This window comes from Ornithodoros turicata, chromosome 7 (genome assembly GCF_037126465.1).
Source record: "Ornithodoros turicata isolate Travis chromosome 7, ASM3712646v1, whole genome shotgun sequence".
Classification (NCBI taxonomy): Eukaryota; Metazoa; Arthropoda; class Arachnida; order Ixodida; family Argasidae; genus Ornithodoros; species Ornithodoros turicata.
This window is the reverse complement of record NC_088207.1, coordinates 42,278,506-42,291,618: the sequence shown is the minus strand read 5'-3', so window position 1 is coordinate 42,291,618 and position 13,113 is coordinate 42,278,506. Positions and strand designations below refer to the sequence as shown.

The 13,113-nt window shown below is 46.1% G+C and overlaps 1 protein-coding gene and 2 long non-coding RNA genes across 5 annotated transcripts in view; 2 read left to right on the top strand and 1 right to left on the bottom strand.

Moving 5' to 3' along the window:
• The window catches only part of LOC135401141 (potassium voltage-gated channel subfamily KQT member 4-like), a 430,735-nt gene that overhangs the window by 349,041 nt on the left and 68,581 nt on the right, over positions 1-13,113 (top strand). The gene's annotated exons all lie outside the window — the stretch shown is intronic.
• Positions 1-13,113, top strand: part of LOC135401142 (uncharacterized) — a 48,140-nt gene that overhangs the window by 17,972 nt on the left and 17,055 nt on the right. The gene's annotated exons all lie outside the window — the stretch shown is intronic.
• On the bottom strand, positions 1,530-2,965 carry LOC135399895 (uncharacterized). The gene is made up of 3 exons (XR_010424445.1): positions 2,813-2,965; positions 2,532-2,673; positions 1,530-1,948 (listed from the first exon to the last, which is right to left on the bottom strand). It is a non-coding gene; the product is annotated as an uncharacterized LOC135399895 (long non-coding RNA).

The window sequence follows — 13,113 nt, the reverse complement described above, 5'->3', positions numbered from 1 at the left end:
ATGCATATGCGTAGCTACATCCCCTAGAAGTGAGCTGAAGTGGAAGAAACTAACAGGAACCGGGAACTCGACGACACATGCCTAGAATGCGGTCCTAAAATACAGATACCATCTCACTGCTCACTATGAAGTTGACAAGCGCTGACAACGCCGCATCTCTCTTCCCGGGTTCCCATCTGACTCTAGCTGTTTGTACCTTAACACTCAGGTTTTATCGCCCAGGCAACCACAAAAGGTTTCATGTACAATAACATCATCATCATCATGCGAAGCTTAAACATTGCTCAGGTTTCCGGAACAACCGGAGAGGTCCCCAAGCCGGAAGTACCATTCTGTGACGACAGCCAAACTAACGCAATAATCCCTTGGGGCACGTCTAGAACGTCATATCGCCTGTTGTCATGGCTAAGCGTTCCATCCTGACCATCTGCCGAATATCAGCTTCGTGAGGGCGACGTATGCTTCTCTTACCAGACATACACTTTGCCCCAGAAGGCGAATGGCCGTCAATATATTGTCAATATGTGAATGATCATGATTGCGGGTGATGGTAGACGCGTTTGAATGACACTCGTTACATTAACATACCTTTTCTTACCTCTACCTTTACCTCTACTTCTACTTCTACCTTTTCTCCGCGTATCCCGGTTGGCCTGGGAACTTTCCGCGCGTGAAGCACGCGCTCGACTCCGCTGCTCCACTCTCTCGCGACCAGCCCAATTCGTCTACAAAGCTTCTTTTGGACTACCACAAAGCCGGATTTCTATCCTATTTTAGCCCAATTCACCGATTGTCGACGGATCACCAAGTAGGACACTGTCTCTCGACCGACTCAAGTCAGCATATAGCGTGCATTTCGAATCTCATTCTGCAACCGCAGTAGCAACTACTTCTCAATTTTCCCGGGCGACTAATTTGATGACCAATGCGTCTTCATGTCACTTAGGCTGGCCATCTCCGGTTGACTGACATGACTCTGGTTACACTTCTAAGGCTTAGAAGTGTAACCGAAGCCATGGGAATACAAAACCAGTCTCCAAAAAGAACAAGACGGGTTAATAAGTGAGCTAAGTAAAAGGTTACTCTTTGTTTCGTCTTTTTTCTATTATTATTATTGTTATTATAGCGTGCGGTACTTTCCTGGAGGAACACCCAGAGACATAAAACTTGCATAGAGACAAAAAGAAACGTCCTCGCTCTGCTTCCAGATAATTCCTTTTTTGTCTTCCTCGTCATAGGATACGTGCCAATCGCGCCGAGGTAAAGAAGGTTGCTAATGAGACTGACGTTTCTTCTGCGACACTAAACTCGACCCGAGGTGCTTTATTTGATTTCAATCGATACAAGCGTCTCGACTGCGGACGCCTGATAGCTACTCACTTAGCGACTCCTTGCTGAATATTTTGAAGCGACGGAAGCCTGGAACCGCCTTTAAGAGAATCGATATTCCATTCCACTAGATAAACGGCGAAAACAAAACTGTGTGTATACTCTTTCTTTCGCTTTGCGTTTTTATTTTCTCTTTTTTTGATGACGTACTTTCATAAATTACAATTATGGTTCCCCAGAACGAGAGAGGGGACAATCAAAGCGGTGTGTGGCTTTCTCTATGATGCCTTAATCATGTTGAGTGTTTTATCACTCAATGACAATGGTAGTCGATGAGATACTTTACAAGCCGATTATCAGTGCTGTACAGCTGAAATGCTAATACTGCGTGGTTATGTATAGTGTTTGTAGGATTCAGTTTTTATTGTATTCGTAGCGTTCAGTTTGTAGGATTTGTAGTGTTAATGCATAATTGCATATGTATACTAAGCAAGTGAAGATTGAAGTGATTCTGAATTTCTTGTTTCTTCTTTTCAGGTAAGTACCCGTTCGTGTGATTCGTCCCCCGGACATTCTTACGGGATGGTTTCGTGTACAAGGATCTCTGCATTCGCATAATCTGTAAGAGTGAATATTCACAACAAACTTTCACCATATGGAACGCACTTTATACCTTGACAGGAACTATTCTTATAGAATAGTATAGAAATAGAAAGGAGAAAATGGAAACGTAGGTCGCACTGGTGCGACCAGCTGTTCCAGGACGCTTGACGTGTGAAAGCACTGAATGATTTAAGGAACCATTCCTAATTTAAGTGAACTAGTATAGGATGTCCAAGAGACGCAGAGGTATTTAGGTTCTTGCTGTCTCAGACATCACCCCCACCACGTACATCAGGTCCTTGTACAGTGCTGGACAAAAGCTTACGGAATGCGCTCTGGCGCATTGCTTCCTCAGAGTGACACGCCAGCAGCGAATGGGACTGTACGGACTTAGAGACATGTGCCTATAGGTAACCCAGTGACCTGTTTGCAAGTCCGTACGGTACCATTCGCTGCTAGCGTGTCACTCTGAGGAAGGAATGGGCTGGAGTGTGTTCCGCAAACATTTTCCAGCACTGTTCACTGTTTTAAGATGTCTGTTTCGTGGTCTTCATGATGAATAATTGTTACAAGAGACGACTTATAGGAAAGTTACTCACCATTATTACAATGTTGAATCACAAAAAGTGGCGACTACAGCTGAGAACAAATTCGTTAACATCCAGGAATGTGCATATCAAAATGTTTGATACGCTGACCTGTTCCTCTTTCACCGATCTTGTACAAATGGTGGTAGAATTTCTGAAATGGTAGTCCAATTGAATAATGGCAGTTAAAGATATTGCCTCATCTTCTACTCCATTACACCGCGTTCTCCAAAGCCTTTCTTCGGATAGAAGAATTCAGGACATATCTGAAGAAATTTACCAACTTCGCTTACCTTAGCTGACAATCATGTTGTGTGTGATATATAAGAAATACATTTGCGTATTTCTAGTAAAATGCTATTCCTCATGCATCTACTTCCTTGTCATAATTGTGAATGTGACTCAACACCGTCAGCTTCAGATCCCTGTCGTCGAACCCAAACGAAGCGAGCAAGCGGACAAGAAACGCGCAACGGTCTTTGCACTGCTATGCAGTATACGCGCAAGTAAGGGGATCAAAATACAAAGAAGGCTGTACTTTGCCTCCCTCGGCGTCTGCATGCACCGGAGAGAAAGACACAAAGAAGCTGTGGTCAAAAGAAAGCGCTTGAGTCTGAAACACGCAAGTCGGGCTGCACGCCACCAATTGCAAGGTGGGCTATGAAAGGAGCCTAATGGGCTAAAACATTCCAAGTGGTTTCCAGAAGTAAAGTCCACTCTTTTCGTGCCCCCTCAAACACGCGAGGCCATTAGCTTGACGGATATCGCGCTCGAAACATTCTTTCAGACGTGCTCAAGACTTCACAACACGACGCGACCAGAGTTGTTTTCTCCACTTATTTTTATTTCTGCCTCACCATGCGGTGCAAAAACAAAACAAAAACAGAAAAACGGCTTTCAGGTCTTCATGCACTCGCAATTGTTCACCCGAACTCTTCGTGATGAAGCGTTTTCTGGCCGTGTCGAAATGTTACAGGCGAGAAAATCTAACTGAAATGTGTTTGCACGTTGAAAGGCATCGTAACATCGCGTGATTGTTGAGATGCCCTCGGGGAATAACGGAGCGGAGGATTGAATGCGAGAAAAAGGAACAAGCTTTCGACCATTGTAGGTAGTAGCAAAAAGCGTGAGACATTGCTTTGCTTGTTTGTTGCTGCCTCAGCCTTCGAATTCGGGGGTATATATTAACGTGAGCAGGTTTTAAAAAATTGATAAAGTTGTATTGCGGGAACGCTCTGACAAAATCACGCTGGTTGATGTTTGATCATTAATGTGCTAAAAAAAGCGCCCAGACGTATCTTGGGTATGGCCGCGTCTTGGGTATCGCGTTTCGACAACGTGCATCTTGATAGAGTCGGCCCTCTCTCACCATCTGATGGCTGCCGCTATATCCTAACCGCTGTCGACCGCTTCACACGTTGGCCCAAGGCCACGCCGATGGCAGACGCCACCGCCGAGACCGTCGCCAACACCTTCGTCGCGTCATGGGTCTCTCTGTTCGGCGTGCCGTCCCAGGTCACTACGGACCGGGGCCCACAGTTCGAAAGCCGTTTATTCAAGGGCCTCCCCGACCTCCTCGGAACAACTCGCGTCCAATCCACATCCTATCACCCTGCATCCAACGAACTCGTAGAGCGCCTTCATCGCCACTTAAAGGCCGCCCTCGTCGCCCACGAAGATAGGGCGAGGCATCCGCGCAGGCGTCAAGACCGACATCGGGTGCAGTGCGGCTGACGGCTGTGCTCTGCGTCTTCGTGCCGACTTCTTCGTGCCGCCCTCTCCCGACCCGTCCCCATCCCTTTACATGGACCGCCTTCATCGTTTTTTTTTTTTTTTGACACACTCCAACGCGTTGCCACCCGCGATTCCTCCACCCGCCGTGCTCACATCCCCCAAGACCTGTCATCCGCAACGCACGTCTTCCTGCGCACGGACGCCGTGCAGAAGTCTCTCACGCCGCCCTATTTCGGTCCACATTCCGTCCTCGGCCGCTAGGGCAAGAACTTGCGCATCTCTATCAACGGCCGAGAAGTCGTGCTTGCCGTTGACAGGTTGAAGCCGGCCTACATGGACCTTGCCACCGTCGACTCCTACACCACCGATTCCTCAGCCTGGAACCGTTTCCCTCCAACGCTTGGTATCCCGGCATCAACCAACCCTTCCCCTTTATGCCCGAAGCCCATCGAGAAACACGTCACGTGGGCCCACAGCTTTCAGCTGCCACTAGCGGGGGGGGGGGGGGGGGCATGTAGCTGCCGACGGAAATGGACGACGAGCGCCGCCATGGACGTTTCGTCGCGACGCGTATCTCGCGCATGATTTTCTATCGAGTACGCGTATCATTGATTATTTCAGGTGTGGCCTGGCTGCCACAAATAAACACTTCGCATTCAGCCTTGTCTGCTGGTCCTTCTGTACCCTACAGTAGTACAAATGCTCCTTATATTTACATGCTCTATAGACGTCGAATTTTCCGCAGTAGGGTAGACGAAACAAAAGGTTAGGCAACAACACGTCAGCGGACTCGCAACTAACTGAAAACTTATTTGACAACAACAATAAATATAGTACAGTCACGGGGTAAACAGCGCACAGTGATTCGGGCTGTCGTCATCTTTCCGGAACAAGGTGAACAATTCAATATCGCGCAAGTGGCAATCAAAAGACAGGAACATAGACCAAGCATCTGTGTATCTGTATAGAATTTTTTTCTTCTTTTAAAAGCGTTAAGCACATCTGCAGGGGAATGTGAGGCACAGTGAAACGAAAAAGTTTGTCGACTTTTTGTATTTTTGTACAGGAAAGAAAAATTTGCATTTTAAACTTCACTGGCTAGAACAATTCTATACTGGTCATAGAAAATAAACGTTATTTCTGAAGATATACTTCGACTAATTTCGAAAATATAGCTAGCTAACTCTTGTAATTGTGTGCCCCAGGTTCGGACAGAGTGTTACAGCCACTGGGGCAATATGATACCAAGAGCATACAATAAATTAGTATATGCAAAGTCAACTTCGAACGTGAACCAGGGCTCGAGGCGTCTGCTTGCGGGAGCGTGGGGTCGGCAAGACGGCAACAATACCGCTCCCATTTAGCAGTGTCATATCAGGAATGTCGGGACCGACAAACGAATTCAGTCTTTTCTTGCTCTGTCTCGGGAAAACTAACTTCGTATTCCCCCGCGTCATTCTTTCCTGTCAAAAACCCGACTTTATGTGGACGCCGTACTATTCAAGACCCTGAAGTACACTGCTGCAGTGGTGGTGGTGATGGCGAAAGGGCTCGCCGTTCTACTCGACTTCTAAGGGAACTCTGCCGACATATGTCTGAAAGCGTCTGAGGAAAACTCAGGAAAAACCCCAGACAGAACAGCCGGCACCGGCAGTGTGCCCCATGTGCTCCCGTAACACCGTGTCCCGCCACACAGCTATAAAGATGTGCGTATCAGCACGTGGCTGAACGCGAGTAAACCGCATGCCGTCTTTTGGTTCTAATTCTGAGTGATTCCGCTTTCATCTACTACAGTCATAACCCGTAAGATTCAAGTCACTATTGTTGTATGCCACAAAGAAATGTCATGAAAATATTTTTTCCACGTCGAGATACGTCCGCCAATATGATTTGCCTGCCGATTCCTTGCCGATTTGCACGAACTGATGACGATGTCGCGCTGTTTGACGGACACAATTACAGTTTCGCTTTTCTATAAGGTTCCCGAATTAGGCAGATAACGGCAATATAACACACTCTACCCCATGTCTCACTGTGCCTCACGTTCCCTTACTTATCTGTACATCTGCTGTGCTGATTTCTCGCAATCTGTCGTGCACCGTCTCATGGTGTGCTCATCATTAACGAAGGGTCGCTGTAAGAAATCCATACCCTTTCTTTCCTCGTTTCCTTCCGTGTTCGCCGCCAGCTTTCCGTGTATATAGTGTACTCAGTATGTAAAGCTCCCGAGAGAATGGGGCTCAAGCCGGCTACACCATCCCCCATCAGTATGCCTCTCTCGCCTTCTTGTATAAGGCAAGCATATACGCGATCGCCCATCGCCGGTCGGTGACTCTGCTCATGTGCTGGGGGGAAAGGAATCGATTCCTTGTTGGAAGGGGATGGAGAGGTACCCGCTTCCGAAGCAATCTATTTCTCGTCTTAGGAACGATGAGACGGAGCCGCCCTCCGTTCAAAAAAACGAAGAGAAGAAAAGCCCTTCTGACGAGCTCATGACATTTTCGGTATACCTACAGGGATTGATTGATTGATTGATTGGTAAATGAAAAATGGAGATGTTACCTATAGGGAGAACTTGAGCATATCGGAAAGATCGCTTAATGCGGGCCTCACTGGTGAATGTTGTCATTGTCGGCACAGTTCCCCTTGAAGTCGGCCCAGGACGCATACTCACCCTCCTGTCCCCCACCCCTTCCTGCTGTCCTCTCTCCATCTGTCCACGTCTGTACGCCGCTCATAGCCACAGTTGCTTCGCGCCACTAACACAGAAATAAAAAAAAAACGTTGTTGTTACATCGGCTTGCTTGAGAGATAGTGTGTGTTGTTGCAGATACAGACCAGCAAAATGGTTAATTACAAATAGCCCAATTACTGTAATTAATTACGTTCTCAGGACTAATTTCAGGATTGCATTCCATATTGGCATCTTCGTATGTTCTCTCCTACGCATATATTTTCTACTCACCATACTCCACTGGTCGGTCATTTCAATAATTCCCTTCAACAAATGTCTGCACATTTGCATGAGTTCCTCAGGGGGGAGCAGTGAAGTTTTATCAGTTATTTTTCGGAGTAACTGTAATTATAATTTAGTTACAGTACTGATTTTTTAAGTGTAACTGTGATTTAATCACTTTGATGCTCATGTAATTGTAATTATAAGTCATTTACTTCCGTGAATTTAATTTTTACAGGAGTGTACAGAAACCTATAGATTTGTTGAGACTGTACTCTCCCTCGGAATTTTGGCAAACACTGAGGTCCCGTCAGCTGAGGTTTCAGAATTCGCTGTTCGTCAGTTTTTGCTTTATTTATTTTTTTTTTCTGGTCCAGCTTCGGTGGATCATTTCGTAACTGGAATTTGCTTATCGATACGAACCATCGGGAGGACGCAAGTGACTTGGCGTCGTCGTACAGATTACTCGCACCCCCCACTCCCACCCCCGAGGTCGTCCTCCGACATTCAGTAACATCCTCCATGCTTTTTCTTTTCTTTTTTTTTTGACTGCGGCGATTTGTGCAACAAGTAGCATGAGCTCATGCGCAACAGTGATGATCGTATCTAACCTGTAGCGCGCGCGCGCGCGTGCGAGAGAGAGAGAAAGGGGTGGGCTTTGATCTGCACACACTCTAGAAACCCCTCGTCCAGAGAGCCCATAAGAGAATGAGTGATACTAACGTCACGCCATGGCGTGGAGCGCCCGCCACAACTAGCACCGCTTTGTGTCCGTAGCAGGCAAATTTTCAGTGGGAAATGAGACCTCGCGGCTGCTCTAAACGGTTACGCTGCGTCACACGGACCTGTCTACGTAACGCCAGGAGATCGGGCCGGCCCTCCAAAATCACGCCGCACCACTCGTGGCTACTTTTTCAGTCCGTCTTTGTAAATTTAATTGCGTTGTGACGAGACACCGCACGGCGAAAAATATTGTGCATGGTGGTACCCGATAGATCGCTTCATGAATGTAGTAGTGTTTCGAGAAATGATAAATGTCACTTCCTTGCTCATTTAAGCATGCTGAAGTGCCGTGTACCGACAGTTCACTGCACATTAGAAAACTTTCAGGTGGCTAAAAACAATCCCCGCAACACAGTGGCGTCGCTCGTGATCACGCTTTCTCGGGAAATAAAGCCAGGACGATGATGATGGTAAAAGAAAGAAATATGGAGGAATCATCATATACTCTCTCACTTTTTCTGCAGACTCTCGAAAGTGCTTTACCATTCCAGTCTATTTAGATGGCCTCGCACACGTGTAAGACTGGCTTCAGGGGAGTTAATTTTTGTTCAGGGAGCCTCATTACGGCTGAAAATCGTTGACCCGCAAAAGCGGCTCGTTAGTGTTAATGGATCTTTAGATTCGCATATTCAAACCTTCTTTGCGTGATGTTCGCTCGTCCGCCTTGTGTTATGAAGCGGACTCGTTTCTGCAGACGTCCCTTTGGGATGAGCATCGGTAAAAAATGTTCTGCCAGTCCATTCTAAGCGTGATGCCTCGTCTTGGAGGCGGTGGCAGTGTGACGAGAGTTCGTGTGATGAAACGTCAGAGTGCCGCTCAGAGCTGCTGAGTTTGCGAAGATTACTTCACCAGTGCGCTTGAAATATGCAGTGTGTTAATTGTTACGATGTCTTTCTGACACGGCGTAGTTTTGAATTAAATATTACGGGAAGATCATTGGGAGGTTATTGTTCCTGCACGGTTGTATAGATGTACCAATCAGGATTTTCCTGTCGAAGGATACTAACCCGTGATTCCGGGAAAGTCAAAAGCATCCCACTATTGAGCGCCCCCTGTTTTTGCCTTGGTAACACCTGACTCAACGGTGAGCCAATTTACCTACATTACCCGCTGGCTCTTTTGCTGAAAGCTAGCGGCCGATGAATGCGAAGTACCACTGTTAAAACAGATGGTTCCTGGGACTGGGACTTCCGGCGGTCGGGTGGATCCGCCTATTTTAGACGCATTATGCAAGACGCGAAATGTTCAAAATAGGCCAAACTATTCTATTTTAGTGAAATCCGTTTCACTTCATCTATTTTCATTCACTATGTTGTGGCTCACTCACCTCCTTATTTTTTCTTCTATCTATCTACCTATCTCTCTATCTATCTATCTATCTTCGCCTTCACCTTCACCTAATCCGGAAAGGGAACGTTATTATTCTGAACTACAGGCGGCTTAGAACGATGTTGTGTGGTGAAGTTTTTTAACAGTGATAGCAGGTCCTGATATTTTGTGGCCAACATCTATCCGTAAACTTCTTTACATGACCCCCAACCCATCGTTCTTAGACGGTAGCGGTTGTTTCTTGTTCCACGAGTGGAGTACAAATCGAGACAGAACTAATGATAACGGAACAAAATTGAGTGTGATGGCCAGCTGCAACAGCGCTCGAGATAGACTCGCTGGTACGACAATCGTGAGAGAGCAAATTGATAATTCGAATATGATAATTGATAATAGAGAAGAAGTGATGATGCGTAGCTTTACGTAGCGAGACGACCATGATCATGCGCAACGCCACAGTGGTCTGTCCATGGATTTTCCCCGCCATCTTTCCGGCAATGAGGTGAAATCGACATCATCTCCAGGCTGCCTGGGCCCGGCCGGCTTCAATCAAACATCTCCAAGAAGAATCTCCGGCCTCTTGTGCGCTCTATGGCGGGCACCAAGTTTGTGGATTTAGTGTGACCATCACACCATCACCCGTGTCCACTGATTTATTTTCTTTCTCTCTTCTTTTCTTTTCTTTTTGTCTTTCATTTTTCTTTTCCCTTCGAGTTACGAAGACTGGATTAACCGGCCTTCTTGGTGAGCGCCTCTCGCTCCATTTAATTTTTCTTCTGCCAAAGCAAAATAACGAACTGCACAAGCATTTCTTCGCCTCTCGCTTTTCATGTTTTTCTTCTTTTTGCCATCTAGGAGGTCATGTAACAGTACGCTGCTTATGACAGTAGCTGAAAAGGGTTAAAATCTTTACAATCGCAAAAAAAAAAAAAAAAAAACCAGTGCCGGGGAGCTGAAAAGACGACACAACACTGACCCACAGTTGTGTAATCTTTTTAGCTCCCCAGTACTGAGGGCTTTTAGCGCTTTTTAAAGTTTAAAGACGTAGCTGGTTGTTTTACTTATGCCAGTGCGCAATTTATGTCGTTTGCGTGCCATGCAATATACTCCACCTGAACTATTCTAGCTGCAGACTATTAGGTGTTGCATGCACCATGCACATTCTCCTTTAGTTTATTCTTGAAAAAAAAAAAAAAAAACAGACTTCCGAAACACAAATGAACAGCGAGCTGAATGCATACCGTCGAAGGAATCGGCTGAGCTATTTGCACATTGTTCGGGGTACATTGTTTCCGCAGTTTCTCGTGCCTTTCATGTGTAAATTGAATTTACAGATGGCGAGGTGCACGCTTTTGTCTGGCTGCGCTTCAATCTCATTGAAGGGCCTGCGTTACGTTTGAAGTGCGCATAAAATGAATGTATGTTTAGCTCGGTAAGCTAACAATGGCTACGATGACTGCGACTACGGTGCCCTAGTTTATTGCTGCTATAAGAAAATTTGTGAACCTCCCCGTTCATCATCTCAAAATAAAGTTGTTGTTGTTGTTACTAAGTTAGTTTATTCAGTACATCGACCTCCAATTTTAAATTTACACTGCATCCACGGGAAGGACGGCGATGAAACTCGGAAGTACCTCCAAGAAATTTGTATTGCCGCCTCGTTTATGAGGGGTTAATTCTAATGTTCTAGGTTATCAACATCAAATCCTCATCTATCATCACCGATTTTGAAGTCATGTGAACTATCATAGCCATCATATTTAAATAACGCGTCGTGTTGATGGATAAACGGTTGGAAGCGAAGCATCGTCCATGCCAAATAGCAATATTACTTCGAGATTTAAAGGCCGCCAAACAGCTATGACTTTAAATGGTATTGTACAAGATACTCAGACACAGTATTTAAGTTAAGTTACTGAGTACCAGGCAAAACAAGTAACTGAGTAGGGTACTACATACGTAACCTTAAAAGGAACTGGTTACTTTCATGATATCTTACCATCAAGTTACAGTTTGTGTCTGTCTGTCTGTTTAACAAATACAAACCAAGTGAAGATAAACGCAGGTAAAAATGACTTCTGTGCTACTTTAAAGTAGCACAGAAGTCATTTTTAACACCCAGTTCTCTTCCTATAAAACTGTTAAGTAGGCCAGTAAGATGCACCATGCGAAGTAATTTACACCACAGATTCATAATTATCGCAGAAATTGAATTTAAAATACGCCGCAAAAAGCGACCGTGCGCAACGGTGGTGAAGAGCAGTACCAGCCTGTGATCTGCCTGGAACCTCGCGCTGACGCTATAAGGAGAACGCTCGCTGATTGGCCTAGAGAAATGTTGTCTGCTACTTCGCTGTCGTCTGCTACTCGGCTGTTCGGGGTTCTGATAAAGCCTTTCTCCTTGCTCGGTAATGGTTCGGCCGCTCCTTCTATCCCCAATTCTCCGGGAAAACTGGCAAAACAGGTTTACGGCGGCAAAGGGACAAGGCGCTGACCCCACTGACCGGCAAACCAGAACGAGTCTCCTTATGCCGTCATCGGTGACGTGCCATCATACCTCCTCATCCTCGTTATAGCTGGAGTGGCGAGTTAAGGGTGAAGGCGCGGAGCTATGTTTATGTGAGCTTTTTTCTGGGAAACAAATTGTACAGATGAAAACCTTTAGCGCTATTCGGTATAATGACATACACACTTTCATCAGATGTCTTAATCTGAATTTTTTTGGATGGCCCTCTGTACTCCTTTAAATGCTCTTGTTTTTCCGCTATATATTCTTGGTGCATAGTCTCCTACTTACTCTCCTCCGCCATCTCTTTCTCTCCGATCTCTCTCCCGAATCCTTTCCCGCTATAGTAATCTCTCTCCCCGGATATCCAATGCTGTGCTCAGAAAAGAAAGTGTCGCACAAAACGATGCGGCTTAATCGCTTCCGTCGCTCGCGAGCTAACGAGGGGCGGGGCGCTCCCTAACACGAACACGTGACACGTTTCACGTGAGGCGCTTTTTTCGTTAACGGGACACAGGCGTAATCTCTCGCTCGTGTAGCGACTAACGGTGTCGTCTGCCTAACGAATGTGTTCACGTGCTGATAAGCTTCATCGCCTACATGGCTCATACTGTCAGCTTTTACACTATATGTATTGCTTTAATCAACTGTTCCTTTCAGTTATGAACATTTCCAGCCATCCCTGCTCGCTATGACTCTGTGAGATATCGGCCTTCTCCTCCTCTTGTACACATCCCGAGCATTCACCGACGTGCTCATCAGGCCAACACCTTGTCCCGCATATCCACAAACCTGAGGCGCCGTCCAGTTCTGCAGGCTATACCGTTTTCCGCAGAAGGACAGTGGCATCCAGGATTATCCAAGATAAAGTTTATACACACCACAATGACTGGGGTGACCAACATTGATTAGGTTATTAGATAAGATATTGTTATAAAATTGTCGCGGCTTCTTCCCAGTGACGCATTGCAAACCACCTCCACACTAAGAAAAAGAGGAGTGAGTTGGGGAGTAATTACAGCTAGTTCCCTAAACGACAATTACTCCCGAATTTCGTCCCTGAACTTCCCTAATAGTCCCTAAACTTCGCGTCGTTTTGTGAATGCAATAAGAACAAGTTAATTATTGATGATGATATGGGGCGTTTCACCGCGGCAACTTCACACACACACACACACACATACATACATATATACATAGGATGATGATGAGGTGGGCGCTTCACCTCCGCTGAGGCGGTACACTGCCCTATGGCGCACTGGGAATGGATGAGGGGATGATGATGG